The sequence below is a fragment of the Dama dama genome, chromosome X, assembly GCF_033118175.1.
Source record: "Dama dama isolate Ldn47 chromosome X, ASM3311817v1, whole genome shotgun sequence".
Classification (NCBI taxonomy): Eukaryota; Metazoa; Chordata; class Mammalia; order Artiodactyla; family Cervidae; genus Dama; species Dama dama.
This window is the reverse complement of record NC_083714.1, coordinates 138,159,467-138,181,500: the sequence shown is the minus strand read 5'-3', so window position 1 is coordinate 138,181,500 and position 22,034 is coordinate 138,159,467. Positions and strand designations below refer to the sequence as shown.

Genomic DNA, 22,034 nt, shown 5'->3' with positions numbered 1-22,034 from the left:
TTGCCTAGTTGTCTGGTATGTGGCCCTGAGGTTATTAGGGCAAAGGAATAGTGACTTACGGTGTAAGAACCCCAAAAAGGAAATAGTTCGGCTCTGATTGGCTGGTTTGCATATGAAAGGTGTGCTCCCTGTTGTTCCCTTTAGCAACTGACTACCTCTGGGAGAGGCGATCCCTCTAGCATTAGCAAGGCCTCAGCTATCAAAGCATAAAATATAGAAACTGGAAAACATGATTATTGCACTAAGGCTTCTCAGGACTCAGGGGCCTGAACTGAAAGCTGGGCCTTACTATGCTCTGGTTTGCCCTGAGAGCTTCCGCCTCCAGAGCCCCTGTGTGCCAAGCACCAGTGAGAGCCAGAGAGGGAAGCTGACGGAGTAAAAGGACACCTTTTCCTTTGCCCAGACCATGGGTTCCCGCCCATCAGCAAACAGCCTGCTTATCTGTTTTGTCTACTTTGATTCAGCACTGTCTATAACATGCTAAATTGTACAGCTGAGTCCCTTTGATGTGCACCTGAAACTATCACAACATTGTGAATTGGCTATACTCCAATACAAAATAGAAAGTAAAAAAATAAACACAATAAAAAATGTAAAAAAAAAAATTATCAATTTAATTGCAGTTTCAGTACTGTGGATCGCTTTTAGGTAATCACCAATCTGATTTTAATTTACATTCTGTTACAGTTCTAGAGTGAGATGTCAGTTGTTTTTAATATTTTCTCATTCATTGTTCTTTAGTTAGGCAAACATCATCAAGAGGTACAGAAACTGGTGAATATTTTGCCATCAATTAAGCACAAGGTAATTTTTTCCCCTCTAGATCACTTGAGATATAGTTTTTTGTTTTTTTTTTTTCCCCTGTCCCTTGGATATTCCACGCAAGAACACTGGAGTGGGTTGCCATTTCCTTCTCCAATGCATGCAAGCATGCTAAGTCGCTTCAGTCATGTCTGACTGTGTGTGACCCCATGGACTGCAGCCCACCAGGCTTCTCTGTCCACGGGATTCTCCAGGCAAGAGTACTGGAGTGGGTTGCCGTTTCCTTCTCCAGAGATATAGTTTATATTTCAATCTCTGAGTGGAGACAATAACAGGGCATTTTGAATTGGGAAATGTAACTCACCTCAGTGTAACTGAGGTTCTCTTTGAAAGTCACCCCTTAAGACAACTTGCCATTTATGATGCTTCTGTTGAGAAAGCCCCTGGCCCTGGGACACTAGGGGGCAGAAATGATCCTGTCGGTGAGTACGGACGGCTGCTTTGGCTGCCATGCCACTGAGCACTCAGGAACATAACGAGTCCCCTTCTCGTCCCCAACCCCTGCTCCTCCTCAGTCCTTGTGCAAACACTCAGGGCAGCCTTCTGGAGTCTAGCTACCCTCCCACAGGCAGGGAGCAGAGAAAAGTTTGATAGAAACTTGGCTTGTTCAGCTTTACAGAACAATTGCCCACATCTCTCAGGGTTGGCAAATTGCCCCAGAGATTAATTTACATTGTATTTTAGAAATGAGAATTCCATTAGTCTCTCTTGAAAAAGAGAGGCCTTCATATTTATGCACCAGCTACCACCTAACGCCTCCCACTGAGGACTATACAAGTATCAGTTATGTCTCAATTAAAAAAAAAAAGTCAATTATATCTAAACTTTAAAAAGAGAGATACGTAGTTAATTACAGGAGCAAAGCATGGGCATGATGCTGTCCTAAGGTGTCTGGAGGTAACTGGAGCTCCTCTGGACCACTGCTGGTTCCCCAGATTCCCCTGGTACCATCACCTCATCATCCAGTTCCTGAGTGGTTTTCACCACAAAGAGATGCCCTTGTGGATTACGTGATTCTTCCTGCCTGATGCTCACCTGCCTGGATTACTGGACCTATTCAGGGTCCCTGACTAAACTCCCACTCTCAGAATCTGTCACCTAGAAGCAACCCATAAGAGGTAGATCATGAACAGGTATGTTCTTACATTTCTATATTAAGAAATTCTGGTTTGCCCCTTTAACACAAGGCTGGGCTCAAACTTTGACATCAGTTTTTAATCTTGTAATGCTTCTACATTTTTAAAAAAATATGCTAACACCTTGTCTCAGTTTGGACATGTATTTGGACATTCCAAAAACACATTTGACAAAATCACCATCTATTTTTTTTTAAATAAAACAGAAATGAAAGAACTCCCTAACCTAATAAAGTAGATTAATATCAGCTCAAAAGTAAATAGTATGCCTAATGTGGAAAGGATATCTACTAACAACACTATTATTAACATACTAAATATTGAATTAAATTCTGGTAGTAGCCAATAAAGTTAGATCAAAAAATATAAAGGAATATATATATATAAAGGAAATTACAAAAAAAATTAGTGGAGTGCCATATTAATTTATAGAGGTCAATTCCTTTGACATATAAAATCACAGAAGACATAATGGAAGAAAGAACCCTACTTACAAAACAAACTAAAAATCTAAAATACCTTGCAATGAATTGAACATAAAACATTAACCAAAAAAACTGTAAAACATTCCTAAGGCACACAAAAAAACTTGAACTAATACAATCCATATCATTTTATTGAATAGGAAGACATCATAGAGACGCCTTTGATGTCACTTCTCCCTAAATGGTTATTCTTGATAAACTGTTTGTTTTCCATTAATTTTATGTGGTCCCAATAGATATACCAACAGTAACATTATGGGAGGCTGTCCTGTGCACTGTAGGATGTTTAGCAGCATCCCTGGCCTCTACTCACTGGATGCCAGTAATAGCCCCAAGTACTGACAACCAAAAATGTCTGTAGACTTTCTCCAATGTCCACTGCAAACTCAACCCTGGTTGAACACCACTGATAGATACTAATCTCCAATATTAACTGACCAATGAAATCCTTTACCTTTTGGTGCCTGAAAGAAACATTCAAAGTCTATAAAATTGGATTTAATTAATCAACATGTTGATTTACCAGTAAAAGCATGTGGGTGATTCACTTATAGGTACCTCTAGCTCACTAGCAGAAAACCATGGATTGTTGGAGGATGCATAGAATTGGAATCCAAGACAGTGCTGTGAGTATCAATGGGTCCAGCCCTTCTAAAGCAGCATTTGGAAGTGTTTCCTTGAACATACTAGGGCCACCAGAAACACTCTTCCACCCACCCACCACAAACACACACAAATGGTGAGGCAGTTCTTCAAAGCCTCCTTTGTCACCTTTTAATTCTAGTTCTCTTGCTTTTTCTACCACATCTGCAGCTGCTTCTTCCACTTAAGTCAAGAACCCCTCAAAGTTATCCCTGATGATTGGAATCAACTTCTAAACTCCTGTGAATGTTGATATTTGGACTTCTTCCTATGAATCATGAATGTTCTTAATGGCATCTAAATGGTGACTCCATTCAAAACCCAGAAGGTTTTGAATGACTATGCCCAGATCCACCAGAGCAATCACTATGGCAGCTATAGCCTGATGAAGTGTATTTCGTAAATAATATGACTTGAAAGTCTAAATTACTCCTTGATCCATGGGCTGCAGAATGGATGCTGTGTTAACAGCCATAAGAACAACATTAATCTTGTTATATATCTCACTCAGAGCTCTTGGGTGACCAGGTGCCTTGTCAATGGGCAATAATACTTTGAAAGGAATCTTTTCCTGAGCAGTAGGCCTTAAGAGTGGGCTTTAAAAATATCTAGTGAACCATGTTGTAAAAAGATGTGCTATTATCCAGGCTTTGTTCTAAGGGCCTTAGAATTTTCAGAATGATAAATGAGCACTGGCTTCAACTTTCAGTCACCAGTTAATTAGCCACTAACAAGAAAGTCAGTCTGCTCTGAAAGTTTGAAGGCAGGGATTGACTTCTCCTCTCTAGCTATGGAAGTCCTGGGTGGCATATTCTTCCAATAAAAGGCTGTTGCATCTGCACTGAAAATCTGTTGTTTAGTGTAGCCACCATCATTAATTATCTTAGGTCTTCTGGAGAACTTGCTTCTACATCACCATTTGCTCCTTCACTTTGCACTTTTATGTTACACATACAGCTTCTGTCCTCAAACCTCATGAATCAACCTCTGCTAATTTCAGACTTTTCTTCTGCAGCTTCCTCACCTCTCTCAGCCTCCACAAATTAGAATTAGGGCCTTGCTTGAATTGGGCTGTGGCTGGTTTGATACTCTATCCAGACCACTGAAACTTTCTCCACATCAGCAATAAAGCTGTTTCAATTACTTATCATTCATATATTCACTGATTTAGCACTTTTTATTTCCTTCAAGAACTTTTCCCTCGCATTCACAACTTGGCTAACTGATTGGTGTAAGAGGCCTAGCTTTCAGCCTGTCTCAGCTTTCTACGTGCTTTCCTCACTAAGCTCAATCATTTCTAGCTTTTGATCTAAAGTGAGATACATGACGCCTTCTTTCACTTGAACACTTAGAAGTCACTGTAGGGTTATTAATTAGCCCGATTTCAATATTCTTGTCTCAGGAAATAGAAAGGCCTGAGGAGAGGGAGAGAGATGGGAAACATCTGGTTGGTGGAGCAGTCAGAACACACAATATTCACCATTAAGTTTGCCAACTTATATGGGCATGGTCTGTGGAGCTTACACCACAGATTCCAACAGTAACATCAAAGATCACTGATCACCATAACAAATAAAAAAATAATGAAAATGACTGACACATTGCAAGAATTACCAAATGTGACACAGAGACACAGAGTGAACAAATGCTGTTGGAAAAATGGTGCTGACAGACTTGCCTGATGCGGGCTGCCATAAAACTTCAATCTGTAGAAAACTCCCATAAAACCTCAATTTGTAAAAAAAAAAAAAACACGCAATAAAGTGAAGCACAAGAAAAGGAGGTCTGCTTGTATTGGGTGGCCCACGTGGCGAGGGGGTGTTGAACAGAGTTTGCTCAAGATAAACTGCTGCTGCTGCTGCTAAGTCAATTCAGTCATGTCTGACTCTGTGTGACCCCATAGACGGCAGCCCACCAGGCTCCGCAGTCCCTCGGATTCTCCAGGCAAGAACACTAGAGTGGGTTGCCATTTCCTTCTCCAATGCATGAAAGTGAAAAGTGAAAGTGAAGTCGCTCAGTCATGTCCGACTCTTTGCGACCCCATGGACTGCAGCCTACCAGGCTCTTCCTTCCATAGGATTTTCCAGGCAAGAGTGTTGGAGTGGGGTGCCATTGCCTTCTCCGCAAGATAAACTAGTGGCAGCTAAAACCAGAAAGAGTATTTCTGTCTCCCTTCACACAAGATAAGGTTGAAAAGCCAAGGCCCAAGAGCAGCCAGAAAAACAACAAAGGACACACAAATATGATTTCAAAACGGGACAGAGTTGATGATTGGGGAATTGCAACTGTCGTCTAATCAGTGATTAGCCCTGGGAATTGCTGGAACAATTTTAGTGGGCGTTGCAGCATAGTGAGACTGGTGGGCTTTGACATCAAGGACATCTGGTTTGAATATTGGTGCCCTTACTTTCTAGCTGGTCTCTTTTTATCTGCCATGTGATAGCAGAAACAATAAGAATTAGTGTCTATTACACAGAAGACTGCTTTGTATACATCATATTATCTAATTCCTACTGTAATACTATGTAGATTTTATTATCTCTGTTTTTCAAATGAAGGAACTGAGACTCAAACATGGAGAGCAACTTGTCTCTCAGAATGGGACAAGACTGCTGAAAGGAGTGGACCTGGAACTTATTTCATCTTCCCAGGCTTTGCTCAAAACACATATTTGATTCCTATTGAGTATGTACATTTACGATCAGCAAAGTAAAACAATTATTAGCTCTAACATTTCTCAGTTCATTTACATTTCCATTTTCAAGACAGTTCACTCATTTGATTGAGACTTTATAAGAACCTGAAGTTTCAGTATGTGAAAACATTGGCTGAGCCCCAGCCCCTTGTGTGAAAAAATTCATAGAAACTCAAATGCACGTTCCTTTACTATTGACCTTATAGGAAGAGAAATATAACCAGAAGGAAATCAAGTGAATTTACTAGTGACTCTAGTCTAAGGGGTCACACAGAGTTGGACACGACTGAAGCGACTTAGCAGCAGCAGCAGCTAGTCAACTGTTCTAGAGAAGGCAAATGCTACCCACTCCAGTATTCTGGCCTGGAGAATTCCATGGACTGTATAGTGCATGGGGTCGCAAAGAGTCGAAAACGACTGAGCGAGTTTGACTCACTTCATTCACTAGTCAAGTGTAACCATTAGCTAGGGTTCAGTGTCCTGAGTCCTTGACCTAGCTTTTGTTACAACTACAAGATTATCATCTCCTTATAGACACGGGCCACCCATGTTATCTTGGTACATCTCTTCCACAATACATTCTAGAGATCCTATCACACAACGCATGGTAAATAAAGGAAAGGAGTAAGATATTTTGACCTCTCTGGGCCTTGGCATCTGGAGAAATGGATACAGATCGTTGTTTAAGGTCCCTTCCTAAGATAACAACATTACAACAGTCCATTTATATAAAAGGTTCATGGATCAATTATACTATATACATACAAGTCTGAAATTGTGCTGTGTCTGTGACCTTCCTTTTATGGCCCAAAATGCCAGGTTGCATAGAATTAGCACTTCGTAACTGCTTTTTGATGGTGATGCTTCTTTACATTGGTATAGCATTCCCCAGTGTCTAAAGCACTTGTGTGTATTCTCTAATTTTGTCTTCCCATCAGCATAACTATTTAAGAAAATACTATCCTCATTTTCTGTATGTGACTGCATCAAGGCACTCGGCTAATAAATAAATGCTAGGGCCTAAGACTGGGACCCAAATCCAAGAGTATCGATCCAGTGGTCTTTCAACTAAAACACACATCACATCATCAACTTCATCATCATTACCATTATCACCTCATTCCCACCATTAAAGCCATCACTATCATCACCATCATCCGCCATCCCTGTCACCACCATCACCATCACCATTATCATAAAGCTGACCAAAGAGCTAAACTATCCACTTCCAGCCTGGGGCTAAACACAGATCTAGCACAGATGTCATGGTCAAGTACATGCAGTTTGTCCTAGTTGCCTTTCCACCTACCCAACTTCCTAATCGTTCTCTAAAAGAAAAAAATCACTTTTCTAACTCTTTTCCTTCCACAAACCTCTTATCTCACAAACTGCTATTCTCAACTAGATGGTAATAGAGAAAGGAAGCAATCTCCTCAAATTTACTTTCCGAAGAGGCAGCAGTTGTGATGACATGCTGAAACTTGCTGGTTCAGGCTTGCAAGAGGAGACTGTTAAATATTCAGAAATTTCAGAGTGGATAGGAAATCAGCGAATGCTACAAAACAGGGTATTGTTTTTTTTTAAGAGAGAAGGCTGATTAGTCAGTTCACCACTATCACAGTAAACAGCTGACCTAACAAGACCTCTTGCTTTCTAAAATAGGTGTTTGTTAACTAATAAAATCTCAAGCAATAGGCCAATGAATTGGAGAAGCTTCTGCAGTACTGTGGCAATATCTGGATGGAAAAGTGATCTTCTCCAGCATTCTTGAATCACAGAAATCGGTTAAGCTCACCTTGGATCATAATTACTATTTATTTAGTACATATTATACTTTATACACATTTCTCTCACCCAGTCTTCATGGAAGCCCTGTGAGACATTACCTCCCTCGTACAGATGGAGAAATTTGATGATGCAACAAACCTCACTCAGCTAACAGGTATAGCTAGTATTTGAGTTCACCTAGTTTGGGCCACAGTGACTGCACACTTTCCACCCAGAGCTTCTGAACAATCAATGGAATGCTGTTATTGACACGGCTAACAGAAGAGTTAAAGCTTCACTTGAGGATTTTCCCAAAGGTAACTTAAGAAATGCACATGTCTTAGATGACACTGGCACTCTTCTCTGTAGAAGTAGAAGGGTGATTCAGATGACCCTGGGATCCCCCCCGATCTTCTAGGTTTAAGATGTTCTATCACACAAGCTATGTTCATTACGATCTAACCTGTGGATTGCATTCTTGAACAAATCTGTGTCTTCCTCAACACTAAGGCTTTTGAGGGCAACTTCTATCTTTTCGATAAATAGACAAAACTTTCATCACAAAGATCAGAGCTCCTCCCACTTCAAACTGCACCCTCTCCCCCCTTTTGAAGCAATACTTTTCCCAAGAGAAACCCAGCAAAATTTTTCCATATCAAGTGGAAAACCTAACAAATCAATTTCTCTTCAGAAGGTTATCATGACTGTCCTGTCTCTATTTGCTAATTATTGATGCTCTCCAGGTTGACACAGGAGATTTGTCCATCTGTTTTCCTGGTTTGAACATGAACTAAATTTGTGAAGGCAAAGTTGGAGCAACAGGGTCACTTCTCCCAAGCAACAGATTATGATGCTACACGCCCAATTACTGCATTACTGGAGAGTTTGCTCAGAAGGAAGATAGCTGATCCCAGTACACACGAACTTAAAGACCACCAACAGCAGGATAATAAAATAACACTAAGAGCTAACACTTACTGAGCACTTGCTGTGTGCCAGGCGCTCCTTCAAGAATGCTACGCTATTAACTTTTGATTCCAACAAATTAATTCTTTCTAACACAGCTCACTGTCCCTCCAGCAAAGTTATCTATGCACAGATAGTAAAGAAACATTTAACCAACTTGACTCCAGCACCACAAACCATGTTCTCTTCAGCTTGGCTTCCCTGACTCGTTGCCTGTGCCTCCTGATAGCCATACAGTTAATGCATTACTTCCAAGAGCAGAGTCTAGCCAATAAATACTGTGAATCCAAGTAGTCCAACTCCAAAGCCCATTCTTCCACCACCCACACCAGAGCATACTAGTGAGGAAATTGGGAAATAAGGGGATGAAGTGAATTCATGAAGGTTACAACTGCTAGAAAGCATGGACTCCCAGCATTTCAGGATTAATATAAAACTTAAAGCTATTGAACACAGGCATGCAAATACCGCAACAGAATATTTCTTAATATTCTAGAAAGCAAACAAAAACAAATTAATAATTTGGATCAAGTCTCTCAGCATTACATGTCATGCCAAAAGCAAGAAAGTCAAGCAATGACAACTTGATCTTAATCCTTAAGTTTAATTCAGGGACTAGACATAGATCACATTCACTCCATAGCATTTCACTGATCATTTGTGAATAAAAAATTGCAAAGCCACAAATTTAAAATGATTACCTTCTGCTAATAACCAGCGTGAACCATATGGAAAGTGGAAAATCTCAGCAGAAACATTTACTCAAACACGGACTTGGCCAAACACCACCTGCATGTCCCACGTGGGCACCAACGCTTTTGAAAAACCAATGTGTGTCCCTGTGATGCCCACTTAACAGAATTCCTCTTCCTTGGTGTCAGAAGGGAAGGTTTAGAAGCATCAAAGTAGAGCTCAGGACTCTCTCCACCTGCACTCTGAATCAGAGGTGCTTGTAAACAAATCTTATTTTCTCCTTTCATTGTGAAAGCTTTCTTTCCTCCCTACCTTAGGAACACTTTCACCAGTCTGAAATTCTCTCTGGAAGTAATGTCAATAATTTAGATAGCAAAGCTTGCATGTGCCCCAGAATTCAGCTAAATGAACTCCATGAGTGGTAACTGAAATGTAAGTAGTTAAACTGGAAGCCCTCAAAAATGTGAATTAGCTGGATATTCATTGAGACATATCTCTTTCAATTGTACATCAACTAAGTTTCAATTAAAAGAATGCATCTCCTTCAGAGAATGAACTTTCGTGGCTCTGTTGTAGAGCAAAGGAACCTACATGTTCAACAAGTGTTCCAGGTGATTCTGATACAGGGAGATGATTCAAAGGCCACTGTGAAGAACATGGGTCTAGATAAGATCACAGGACTCGAGGGAAGAGCGTCCAAAGGGAGAAAATGTAAAGACATCACAAAAGTATCTGGTACAAGATGGTGGCTGTAGGTACTGGAAGAGGCAGGCCAAGGAGGGCAGGAAAATAACGGTGGCAGAACAAGTATTTGGAGGAGGGTGAAAACCAAAGATTAACTCTGCCTATCCGAAAAGCCTGTGAAGCTCTGTATATCCAGTGTAAAAAATCATACCCCAGATATTAAAAACAACTCTAGATATGAAACATTCACATGGTGTAGAAAAGAAAGAAAGATGGCGCTAGAAGTAGTCATAGTTAAGTAAGGGACTCTGGACTCCAAAAAGTGTCCAAAAACAAAAGCATAACTGATATTTTGAAAACTGCCCATTTTTTCAGTTTACAATATAAGGGATTCGCTTCAGGTAGGGGAAAATCCTCTCCTTATTTTTCCAAGTCGTGGGAAACAGGAAAATGCTCTTTCCATCTCTCCCTTTATAAATATCTTACCTTCTATGTTGCCGGATTCCTGATAAAATCAATAGCATGGTCGCCACAAGGACGATGCAGAATATCACACCAAATATAATAATCCAGATGGGCACAGACGGGTCAGTAGGTGGTGCAAGAGTGGAAGGAATTCTTAAAAATTCCAGAGTCTGGTCATTCAAAAAGAAGGCATTGTTGATCCGGTTTCGATTCATTCTAAAATACAAGGATGATTAAACACAAACAAGAGAGAAGAAACATTAGAAACCAAAGGTAGAGCCCTGTGTCCCCGGGATTACCACCCTCTCTATAAACAGAGCATCTCCCAGCAGAAGACTTCAGGTCGAGCCGACAGTCTGATGAGGGCAATCATGCTGTGGTTTTCTGTTCGTAAGTGGTGGTCCTGGCTGCCAGAGAGGTGCCTGTCTATGCACTACTGCCCTCCATTGTCATGAATGTTCTAGAAGTCACAGGAAGTCCTGACTTTTGAGCTCTGCCCACCACATTTTATTCCCTGAGAGGCAGCATCTAGATTAAAATGACGGAACTCTATTTAAGTGGCTTACAGCCTGAAAACACAAACTAATATGTAAAAAGTGGGTGATAAACTTAAGAATAAAAGAAAATCAAGAGCAGACAGAAAGCATGAAGCCAGGAGGAGTGGCAAATCCATCAATTTCATCTTTTTTTCTTGTTTTCCATTCAATTCAACAAACAGTTGCTGAAAACTTACTAAGTACCAGATCCTCTGCTAGGTGCTAGAGATACAAACGGTAAAAAAAAAAAAAAAAAATACCCGAGTAGCTTACAGTCTAGAACAACAGCCCATCAGTCCCTCCACAATCACAGTGCAGCACAAAAAGTTCTATGAAAGAGGTAAAAATGGGCACAGTGGGAACACAGCAGAGGTGTCATCATAGTAAGAAGTCAGAGCTGGTTTCCTGGGAAGACAAGTTTTTGAGCTGTGTTTGCAGGGACAAGTAGGAATCCTTCAGACCCAAAGTACTCACTTCAGACCTGTAGTGAGCACAGGAATTGGAGACAGGATATATACAGTATGAATTGTTTCGTCAACTGCAAGTAGTTCCATATGACTAAAGTAAACGGTGCTTTAGGAGTCTAAAAGTCTAGAAAAACACAAAGGTAAATCTATTACGCTCCCTGGGGAAAATCTGCATTTTGGGTGGTGGTAGCAGTCAGGGAGGGGTTGGTAGCAAAAACTTATTTGACCAAAACTAAATTTCTAGCTGGAATTTGCAAATTAGATGTGATTTCTTGGAGATACTCTATGGCCTTTTCTGAATTTACACTAGACGAGCTGATTTCAACAACCTCTAGAGCAGAACTATAAGCCAGAATATTTGAAACTTAGGTGATGTCAAATTTTCTAGCAGCTGCATTTAGAAAATAGTAATAGGCAAAACTGATTTTAATATAATATATATTTGCTCAATATATCCAAGAAAATATAATTTTAACATGGAATCAACAGTAAGTTGGTTCACATCTTATTCTGGGCAGAGTCCTTGAAATTCGGTGTGTACTTGACAGAGCATATCTCATCTTGGATTAGATACATGTCGAGTTCTTGAGAGCCACGTGTGGCTGCTGAGTTCTGTACTGGACAGTGCACATCTTGAACCTGAGGGTGACAGCTTCAGAATCTCTGCAGCACCAGTACCAGGGTGTCAGGAAAGACCACCCGTAGCAAATGAAAATCTACAAGGAGGCATGGTTACTCGTGTGAAGGAGAATCCTAGCCAGCTAATCTGCAGCACAGGATGATTTCAATGCAATTTTTATCAAACAATGGGATGATTTCTTTTTTTGTAACCTAATTTTGATAACACAAAACTTTCCACAAAATGATGAGCTCCCCTACCAACAGATAACAGTAAAATGAAAAGTTGCTCTGCGTTCCCATTCTGTCTACTTTGTTGCTCAGCAGTCAGGCTGATCAGAAGTTCTAGTTCAACACAACTATATCTCCATCTACCACTGAAATCCCCAATAGGCGTCAATCACCATGGATACTTTCTAGTCAAATTGGCCTTGAAGAAGGCCAGGTCCTCAAAACAGATCAAAAACAGACATTGTAGAACTGATCTTTCATCCCCTCACCTAATTCCATAGGTGTGGATACTCTAGTAGAGTAGGGGAAAAACAAATCACTGGATGCAAAGGCAGTGTGCCTGCATTCAAGTCGTCATTCTTTATTTCTCTCACATGGTGACCTGGAAAAATCAATTAATCTCCCTGAACCTCAGTTCTCTCATTTATAAGGCAGGGATAATAATAATAACTCAGAAATGACTGGTGTTGACACTAAATGCCAAAGATGTATCAGATTACGGCTCATGAACCAGAAAATATTAAGCAAGCATTAGGTGGAACTAGTATTATTTTGCCCAATGACATATTAACTGCCTTCTAGGTACCATCTCCTTTCTTTTCACTCTGTCCTGCCCTCCTGGTACTGTTTCCTTTAATTTCATAGACTCCTGATGAGCCCTATCCATACCCTGATATAATTTCCCATTCTACTGGCCATCATCTCCTAAACAGCCCTTCCTACTGGGGCCTTTGAAACAGACATTTTGTTGTGAACATATTCATCTCCATCCTCGACCTTCAACCTAAGCACTCACTCCTCCTCCTCACAATAACTGAAGCCTGGTTTAAGCACAGTGCCCTCATTTTTCTTGGAGTCCTCCCTGATCACAGGGCTTGAATAAAATCCCTTTTCTCACAAAATACAATATTCCTAATTTTTACTCCCTAAGTAGTGGCTCTCAGCAGTATTCTTAGCGGCAAAAGTGCAGAAACAATTTAATTCAAACCTTCTTCTTAAACCATTTTTCCATTGGTACAGAGCCTCAATGCCTTCACTTCAGCAAGGGAAACAGATGTTTGTTCGCACAAAAACAACTGGCATTCGATTATAGACATATTGCCTTAAATGCTAACATTTTACAAAGAGCAAATAAGTTCTTTCACTAGATATAATGAGAAAAATGTGCATTTCAATAACCTGTAAATCCCTTTGTAAGGAGAGTGAACTTTGTTTCAATCTTTCTTTCTCAGGGTCAAGATTATTTGGGGAACTCATTCTTCCAGCTGAGCCACAAAGGAAGCCCAAAATCTTTGATAATATTTATTTTTCATTTATATGAGAGACAAGATTTTACGTTTTTTCCCCAAAAAGTATGTTTTAAAGGTAAGGACTGTACATTAACTCAAGAAGGTAAATCCTTAGAAACCCAAGAAATGTGTATATTTTTCTTGATTTCTAAATCAATTTGCCCAACACCAGTCATGTGTGGGATCTGAAGTTTTGACACATATAACTTGCACACTAATTGAAATAAAAACTGCATACTCTGCTTCTGTGCAGAAAGGAATATATTTCACTTTTGAAAGTTTATTCTAATCCCAAGGAGAGAAGGAGGGGATCTGTCAGAAAAAAAATGGGTAAAACTTCATATGGGTGAAAAATATGACTGAGTGTCTCACCAGTCTACCCTTCTGAACAATTTCTACCTTTTACTGTTTTTGAATTATTTTTCAGATTTGTAAGTTTGAGAAAACTAATATAATGTAAATGATTCTTGTCCACAGAAAATCAGGTGAATTGTATCTGGTGGAGCACTGCCAATGGATAGACTGGCGTATCTTTTAGTAAATAAACACCACAAATCTTCAATTGCTGTATTTACATGCTGACTTGAAGTCTCCATTAAACTGGTTTAACATCTTACTAGTTCCCTTATTAACTCATAAGATAATAAAATCTTTGATGAAAGTGAAAGTCACTCAGCGGTGTCTGACTCTTTGTGACCCCATGGATATACAGTCCATGGAATTCTCCAGGCCAGAATACTGGAGTGGGTAGCCGTTGCCTTCTTCAAGGGATCTTCCCAACCCAGGGATCAAACCCAGGTCTCCCGCATTGCAGGTGGATTCTTTACTACCTAAGCCACCAAGAAAGTCAAAAATTCTTTGCAAACATTTAGTTTTCATTTATATAAGAGTCAAGATTTTACCTTTTTTTACCCCAAAAAGTATGCTTTAATAGTAAGGACTGTACATCAACTCAGGAAGCTAAGTCCTTAGAAACCCAAGAAATGTGAATAGTTTTCTTGACTTCTAAATAAAAGTCAAAGGTATTACTTGCCCCTCGAAATGCTTTGCATTTAATCTACTCAACAATTTCAAGAGGAGCGTACCATAATTATTTCTGTTTTATAGATGATAAGAAGAAAGCAAAAAGAGGGGAAGTAATTTCTCTGTATTCTAATAACTATCAAGAGGCAAAACGACTATTCAAAACCTGAGCATTCAGGCTCAAGAATGCATGTGATGAACCATCACACAATATTGCCTTACAAGGTGTTCTTGTCAGAACAAGACAGAATGAAACCTAATTCTTAGCTAATGTTTAAAGCAGAGCTTCTCAACCACAGCACGAATGACACTTGGGGTTGAACTGTTCTTTGCTGGGAAGTGCTGTCCTGGACACTGGAGAATGTTAGCTAGCATCCCGAACCTCTGCCCAATCCATGCTGGTGGCCTCTGGCCCACCACAGCAAAATCACTGACATCTTAATAAACAAATCATTGTGAAGCAGAGAGAGAAGTCTTCAAAGTCTATGAAAACCACTGAATTAATTAACAAGTTGATTTACCAGGAGAAGGCATACTTAGCAGTGATTACCTGATGGCTGACTGTACCTCAACGGCGGGAAGGGTGTGATTTCTTGAAGGATCGGTAACCACAAACCAGAACGACACCTGCTGGGTTACATTGCAAAGTAGGACGTGGGAAATTCTGCAGATGATGAGAAGAAAAAAAATACATTATAAGCAAAAAATACCAAATTGCATTGTAATTCCACTTCGGTGTTATGACCATCTTAAGAGGTGTCTTAGCTATGAATTAACTCATTTCTACTATTATGAAGACATGTCTTGTTAACAATAAAATAATATAGGAAATTTCCTTTATTTCCAAATCATAGGCTTGGGGATCACTCTTAAATAAGAAATTTACCAAGAGTAAAACAAACCCAAAAACAAAAGGAATGACTCAGTGGGAGGCAGCAGGAATTGCAACCTCCATCACCTGTTAGCTGACAGCATCCGTTTCCTCAACGCTTGGCCTGGCCTCCCTAATACTGAAGTCTTTTCTGTTTCCTCATCAAGATCTTTCTAGTGTCCCCCTCATTCAGCCTTTCACCTCTCAGAACCAGACAAATCTGCTGATCCGCTACTTGCTGCCTCTGTTGGCCACTGTCTCTGCCCTTCTCTTACTCCAGTATTGGGGTTGGCCCAATAACAGACTTTTGGACAGAGGGGCTCTAATGTTTGCAAGAGGCTTTGAACACTGCTTTTGTAGGTATCAACTTCCAAGTGTAAACTGGAAATGTGCCTCCCTGTATTCCTGGATCATTTCTTCTTTCACAAGAAAGAAATGGCATTGGTGTTTAGATTAGAGACAATCTATATGAGAGTGCATGAAATGTATGAAGATAGAAAATTACAGGAGAGTCCACACTAAACCAACATTGTCAGGGTTAAAAAATGAATCCTCAATGACTTTCTCCAGTCCTTAAAAATAAAATTTTCAAAAGTGACATTAGCAACCATTCCCTCAGAGCTCACTTGGTAAAGAATCTGCCTGCAATGCAGGAGTCCCCAGTTCGATTGCTGGGTTGGGCAGATTCGCTGGAGAAGGGATAGGCTACCCACTCCAGTATTCTTGGGCTTCTCTTGTGGCACAGCTGGTAAAGAATCTACCTGCAAAGTGGAGGACCTGGGTTCGATCCCTGGGTTGGGAAGATCCCCTGGAGAAGGGAAAGGCTACCCACGCCAGTATTCTGGCCTGAAGAATTCCATGGACTTAGTCCATGGGGTCGCAAAGAGTCAGACACGACTCAGTGACTTCCACTTTCACTAGAAGAAACACAGCCTCTAGGGATACAAGGAAATTCACTCTTTTCCCTAAAGGAACATTCAAGTGCATTGTGTTCTTTTTTACTTAATGAAAGAGAATGCACTTCTGTCAATTTTCTGTAGTTTTCAAGACCTGGTACACATTTTGTTTTTGTTGCCTAAACTTGGTCTCTATTCAACTGTGCTGAACAGAAACACAGAAAGAGTTTTGGGTGAAGTATAAAAGAACAACTTTTACTGCTTTGCCAGGCAGAGGGGGCCACAGTGGGCTAATGCCCTCAAGATTGTGTGACCCACTCTGGAGGGGGTAGTGAGGAGTTTTATAGTGTTCAAGGAGCCGAGCATGATCACCTCATGAACAATTCTTAGATTGGTGGCATCAAGGTGAACTTTCAAGCATCATCAGTTTTCAAGTTTCAACCAGTCTAGGATGTACATCCTTGTAGTCAGCAGTATTCTTCAAATGGAGGGAGTTGTGCTCTTGCCAGCTCAGTCATTTAGTCCTGTCTGATTCTGGGATCCCATGGACTGCAGCCCACCAGGCTCCTCTGTCCATGGGATTTCCCAGGCAAGACTACTGGAGTGGTTCACCATTCCCTCTGCGGGGGGCCTTCCCAATGCAGGGATCGAACCTGGGTTTCCTGCATCTCCTGCATTGGCAGGCAAATTTTTTCTTACCACTGAGACACCCAGGAAGCTCAGAGGGGTGGGGAGTCACCCTCCTGTAAAAACAGTTTAGTAATGTGTTTCAGGCCTTTATCTGTATCTTTCAGGGAACTGGGAGTCAAGTGATTCTGCTATGTAGCCAAATTACAGTCTAAACTGTTAACAGTTCCCTAGCCCAAAAGCTATTCTTTGCTTCTGTATCTTCACATTGCCCAATCATTATCTTTTCAGTCACTCTTTTACTTCAGAAGACAAGAACACAAAAACCTGTACACTGTTTCATTTTTGTCCCTTCAAATATAAAATGCAAGGATTTCAGGCACTCCTAGGCTGATCTGCCCAGAGTCAAGATCCAGAGCCTGCAGTGGAAGCTTGGAGGAACCACTCTGCTCAGAGGGCAGGGGCAGCCGCTGAGGTCCTGCGTCTGGGGGCACATTCCTAGTGTGTGTAGGACCCTGAGCCCAGACAACCCTGAGGTGCCAACGCCACACGCGCCAGCCTGTAGCCGGATGCCAACAGTCGCCTGAGAATCTTGAGCTTCACATCTGCTGACCTCAGTCGCCTAGAGCTGACCTCAGTCGCCTAGAAGCCAAAGCAGCGCAAAGATCCGACCCGCCACCCGGCCAGCATGGGCAGCTTCCTGAGCAGGTACCTGGGCTGCTGGCTGGGCACAGACAAGGCCGCGCAGCCCCGCTTCCCACGGCCCAGGCGCACCCGCCTCCCGCCGGGCCGGGACCCAGGCCGCGTCCGGTCGGTCCGCCGCGCTCACCGGGCCCGCAGCAGCCGGCATCGGGACGACTCGCCCGCCTTGTACCGCAGGCTGGCCCGCAGGGCCTTGGTGTCCCAGGCCTGGAGGAGCTTTCCCAGCTGGCTGCTCCTCCACCACTTCATGGGGCTGCGCTTTTCCCGCCATCGTAAGACTTCCAGGAAGACTCGCCGGTGCGGCCGCCACCACCGCAGCAGCCGGAGACAGGTGACCATCCAGATCACCCTCCCTGAGCGCACGGGCAGCGTCTACACGTGTCTGCCCAGACCGGAGCAACCGGATCTCTGTGCCAATGAGACCGGACTGACGCCCCTCAATTGATGCCAGAAAGGAAAAAGGAGCTTTGACGAGCCTCAATTGTTTGACTGTCCTGAGACCAAGAGAAGGAGGCAGAGTCCAGAGCCCAGGCTGTCCGCCTTCCAGCCTTTGTGCCCAAGCCGGGGCCTCTGAGGAGCAGCTTCTACTATGGGTGCAACAGCATCTGAGGACATTGAGCAGCGGCCAGACCTCCCGCCTTGCCTGAGCATTCCCTGTCTGCAGCCCACCCTGCTCCAAGGCCAGCACCCCACCCCCAGCTCTCCCCATCCGCCACCCCCAACCCCCAGGGCAGAGTCACAGAGCCTCCCTGCAGAGATAGGAGCAGATAGGCACTCTGTCCTGGGCCTCCTGCAGCCTGATGTCCCCCTCCCGGCCAGGGAGTCAGGGCCCGGCCACCACCTCCCGATGAAACTCCCACCCACAGTTCTTTTTACCCAGCTGAGCCCTGCCCCACCCCTGCCTGAGTCACATATACCGCCAAGCCACCTCCCTCACCCCAGCCAGCACATCAGCGCAGCCCCCGAGCCACCCCTCCACCCTGCAGAGCCCACACTGAGGGGGCACCGCTAATTCCCAGCCTTCACTCCTTGCTGCCTTTTCCCCCAAGAAGACCCTTCTCAGGAAGGTGTGCTTTCCCCTCTATAACCTTAATAGAGGTTAAAGGTTGTTCTTCTTTTAAATAATAATAAAGTTTCATTATTACTATGAGGATTGTCATGTCTTCCTTTCAAATATTAGGATTTTATCCAGTGTGTTTTCTCCACCTTGGTTCTGTTGGGGCCAGACAATTCTCTGTGGGGTGCAGACCTCGGCATCATAGGGTTTTAGCAGAAACCCTGGTATCTCCCCTCTGGGTTTTCCTGGTGGCTCAGTTGGTAAAGAATCTGCCTGCAATGCGGGAGACCTGGGTTCGATTCCTGGGTTTGAAAGATGTGCTGGAGAAAGGAACGGCTACCCACTCCAGTATTCTGGCCTGGAGAATTTCATGGACAGAGGAGCCTGGCAGACTACAGTCCATGCGGTCGCAAAGAGTCGGACACAACTGAGCAACTTTCACTCTCTGGTACCTCCCCTCTAGGTGACAGCACATAACCTACTTTGTGAAAATCAAAGCTGTTTCCAGTCACTGCCAGATATTGCCGGCGGGGTGGGGTGAGGGGGATGGTGCAGGATGACACTGGTGGAGAATCACTGAGGGACAGTGACCTCTACTGGCAGAACTGTCAAGCCTAGTCTCCCAACTCACGCCTTTTTCAAAGACACCGAGCTGAACAAAATGAAATGGTGTGTGCTGGCCAATAACATATCCCCCAACTTGTAGAATGCTTGGGGGCTGAATGACTCATGTTTGGGGCCTTATTAACAGGAGACCCCGGTTCGATTCCTGGGTCGGGAAGATCCCCAGAAGGGATGGGCTACCCACATCAGAATTCCTTGGCTTCTCTGGTTGCTCAGACGGTTAAGAATCCACCTGCAATGCAGGGGACCTGGGTTCAATCCCTGAACTGGAAAGATCCCCTGGAGGAAGGCATGGCAACCCACTCCAGGTTTCTTGCCTGGAGAATTTCATGGACAGAGGAGCCTGGCAGACTACAGTCCATGCGGTTGCAAAGAGTCGGACACAACTGAGCGACTTTCACACACTCTCTGGTACCTCTCCTCTAGGTGACAGCACATAACCTACTTTGTGAAAATCAAAGCTGTCTCCAGTCACTGCCAGATATTGCCGGCGGGGTGGGATGGGGGCATGGTGCAGGATGACACTGGTGGAGAATCACTGAGGGACAGTGACCTCTACTGGCAGAACTGTCAAGCCTAGTCTCCCAACTCACGCCTTTTTCAAAGACACAGAGCTGAACAAAATGAAATGGTGTGTGCTGGCCAATAACATATCCCCCAACTTGTAGAATGCTTGGGGTGTGAATGACTCATGTTTGGGGCCTTATTAACAGGAGACCCCGGTTCAACTCCTGGGTCGAGAAGATCCCCAGGAGAAGGCATGGAAACCCACTCTAGATTTCTTGCCTGGAGAATCCCCACGGACAGAGGAGCCTCGTGGGTGGCAGTCCATGCAGGGGCAACGAGTCGGACACAAATGACCACACAGCACCTAACAATCAGACGATGCAACTGTTAAAAAGGAGGGACTCATTCATCATCTTCCGGTTGGCAAAACTCAAAAAGGTGATTAATATCAAATGCTGGGAAGGATGCAGACAATTGGAATCCCAGGCAGTGCTGTGGGCATCAATGGGTCCAGCCCTTGTAAAGCGGCATTTGGAAGTGTTTCCTTGAACACAGTGGGGCCACCAGAAACACTCTTCCACCCACTCACATCCCCCGCGACACACATACACAGATGGTGAGGTGGTTCTTGCCAGCCCCCTTAGTCAGCTCAGAGAATTGGAAGAACCTAAGTGTCCACTAAAAGAGGAAGGGATAAAGTCAATATGGTATTGCTACCAAGGAACAACTATTCCACAGATTTAAGGATGGAAAGAGCCTAGGGGTTCCTTCATGGCTGGGTTTGGGCCCGATAATTCTATGCTGTGGACGCCCTGTGGGTTGCATGACGTGTAGCAGCAAACCGGGCCTCTATGGCCTAGGTATCATCAGGACATCCTCCAGTAACAACACTCAAACATGTCTCCAGACATTGCCAAACATTCCCTGAAGGACAGAAATGACCGCTAGTTGAAAAGTACTGAGCTACATTTTTTTTTTAAGGTAAAAACTCAAAAATACACTGTCAAGTGAAAAAGATGGGGAGTGGCATATTATGGGTAGCACAAGTCATTCCTATCAATTAAGTAAATACAAAGTAACAAGCTGGCATAATAGAGGAGGCCAGAACCAAGTAAGGGGTCATTTGGACACTGTGCCTGTATTATTCCTTCCATCTGAAGCATATTTTCATACTGTTCAAACACGAAATTTCAAAATATTGCCCTTTAGAGAGTTGGAAGATAAGCTATAAAGAGCAAAGTCCCTTCTCCATCCCAGTGAGTACGGTTTCTAAGAGGGCAGAGACAGAAGGTAAACACGTAAATAAACGTGCACACTGACAGGTGGGGAGGCGTGCTATGAGGAGAAACAAGGCAGAAGGCATGCACACGACTCCATCCACACACTGGGGCCACAAACGCTTCCTCTGTCCCCATCACCAGGAAACTCCACTGTCCCTTCCCACGAATTCCAATTCTTCATTCAGAGTTTTCACCAGGTGCAACTCTGGCTAAACACAGCACCTCAGCAAATAAAAGGAAAAGCTGTTATCTACTTAGAAATAAAGATTTCCGAGTCATTAAAATTGTTCCTATACTTGTTAAAGCCAACATTTTCTATGGAGACAGTTACTGTTACATAGCAAAGGTCCTGGGCCGAAATTCAATAAATCAAGCTTTTATTTTGAGGTTTACTACCTGCCCTTTGCTAGACTTGAGACAAGGCATTTCACTCTGCATCGCTTACTAGAAAGGGACTGGGACCTTTGTGTGTCAGTGAGGGTGCCGTTGACATTTTGAGGGGGAAATTCCTCCTGATGTGTGGCTCTCCTGAGCTCAGCACTGCGTTGATTATCTCTCCTCTCCACTGGCTCAATGCCAAGGCATCTACAGATAGGCATGCCCCAAGACACACCGCATTTCCATATGCCACCTGGAGGTGCTATCTGGATGCAGCACGTACCACATGCAGGTGACAGACACTGAGAAATCGCTTCAAAAGTGACAAGGTCATGAAAAACAAAGCAAGTTGCAGATGGTGTCCTAGAATGGATTAGAATAAAAACGGGTGCTCTGGGGAAAAAAACGGACACAGGTTTGAAAAAACGGACAAAAATTCATACTTTAATAATACTGAATTCACCTTAATTTCTTAATTTTGATATATCTGTCATGGTGATTTAACCCATTAGGAAACGGGTCTAGAGCAGAGTTTCTCAACATCAGTACTGTTAACATTTTAACCTAAATAAC

At 42.9% G+C, this 22,034-nt stretch overlaps 2 long non-coding RNA genes across 2 annotated transcripts in view; one reads left to right on the top strand and one right to left on the bottom strand.

Moving 5' to 3' along the window:
• Positions 1-826: 826 nt before the first annotated feature.
• Positions 827-14,084, top strand: LOC133051876 (uncharacterized). The gene is made up of 3 exons (XR_009691936.1): positions 827-3,069; positions 13,440-13,572; positions 13,974-14,084. It is a non-coding gene; the product is annotated as an uncharacterized LOC133051876 (long non-coding RNA).
• Positions 10,376-22,034, bottom strand: part of LOC133051875 (uncharacterized) — an 82,361-nt gene continuing 70,702 nt past the window's right edge. Inside the window, exons 3-4 of the long non-coding RNA XR_009691935.1 lie at positions 15,070-15,183; positions 10,376-10,571 (exon numbers count right to left, since the gene is read on the bottom strand). This is a non-coding gene — a long non-coding RNA (uncharacterized LOC133051875). The remainder of the gene's footprint in view (positions 10,572-15,069; positions 15,184-22,034) is intronic.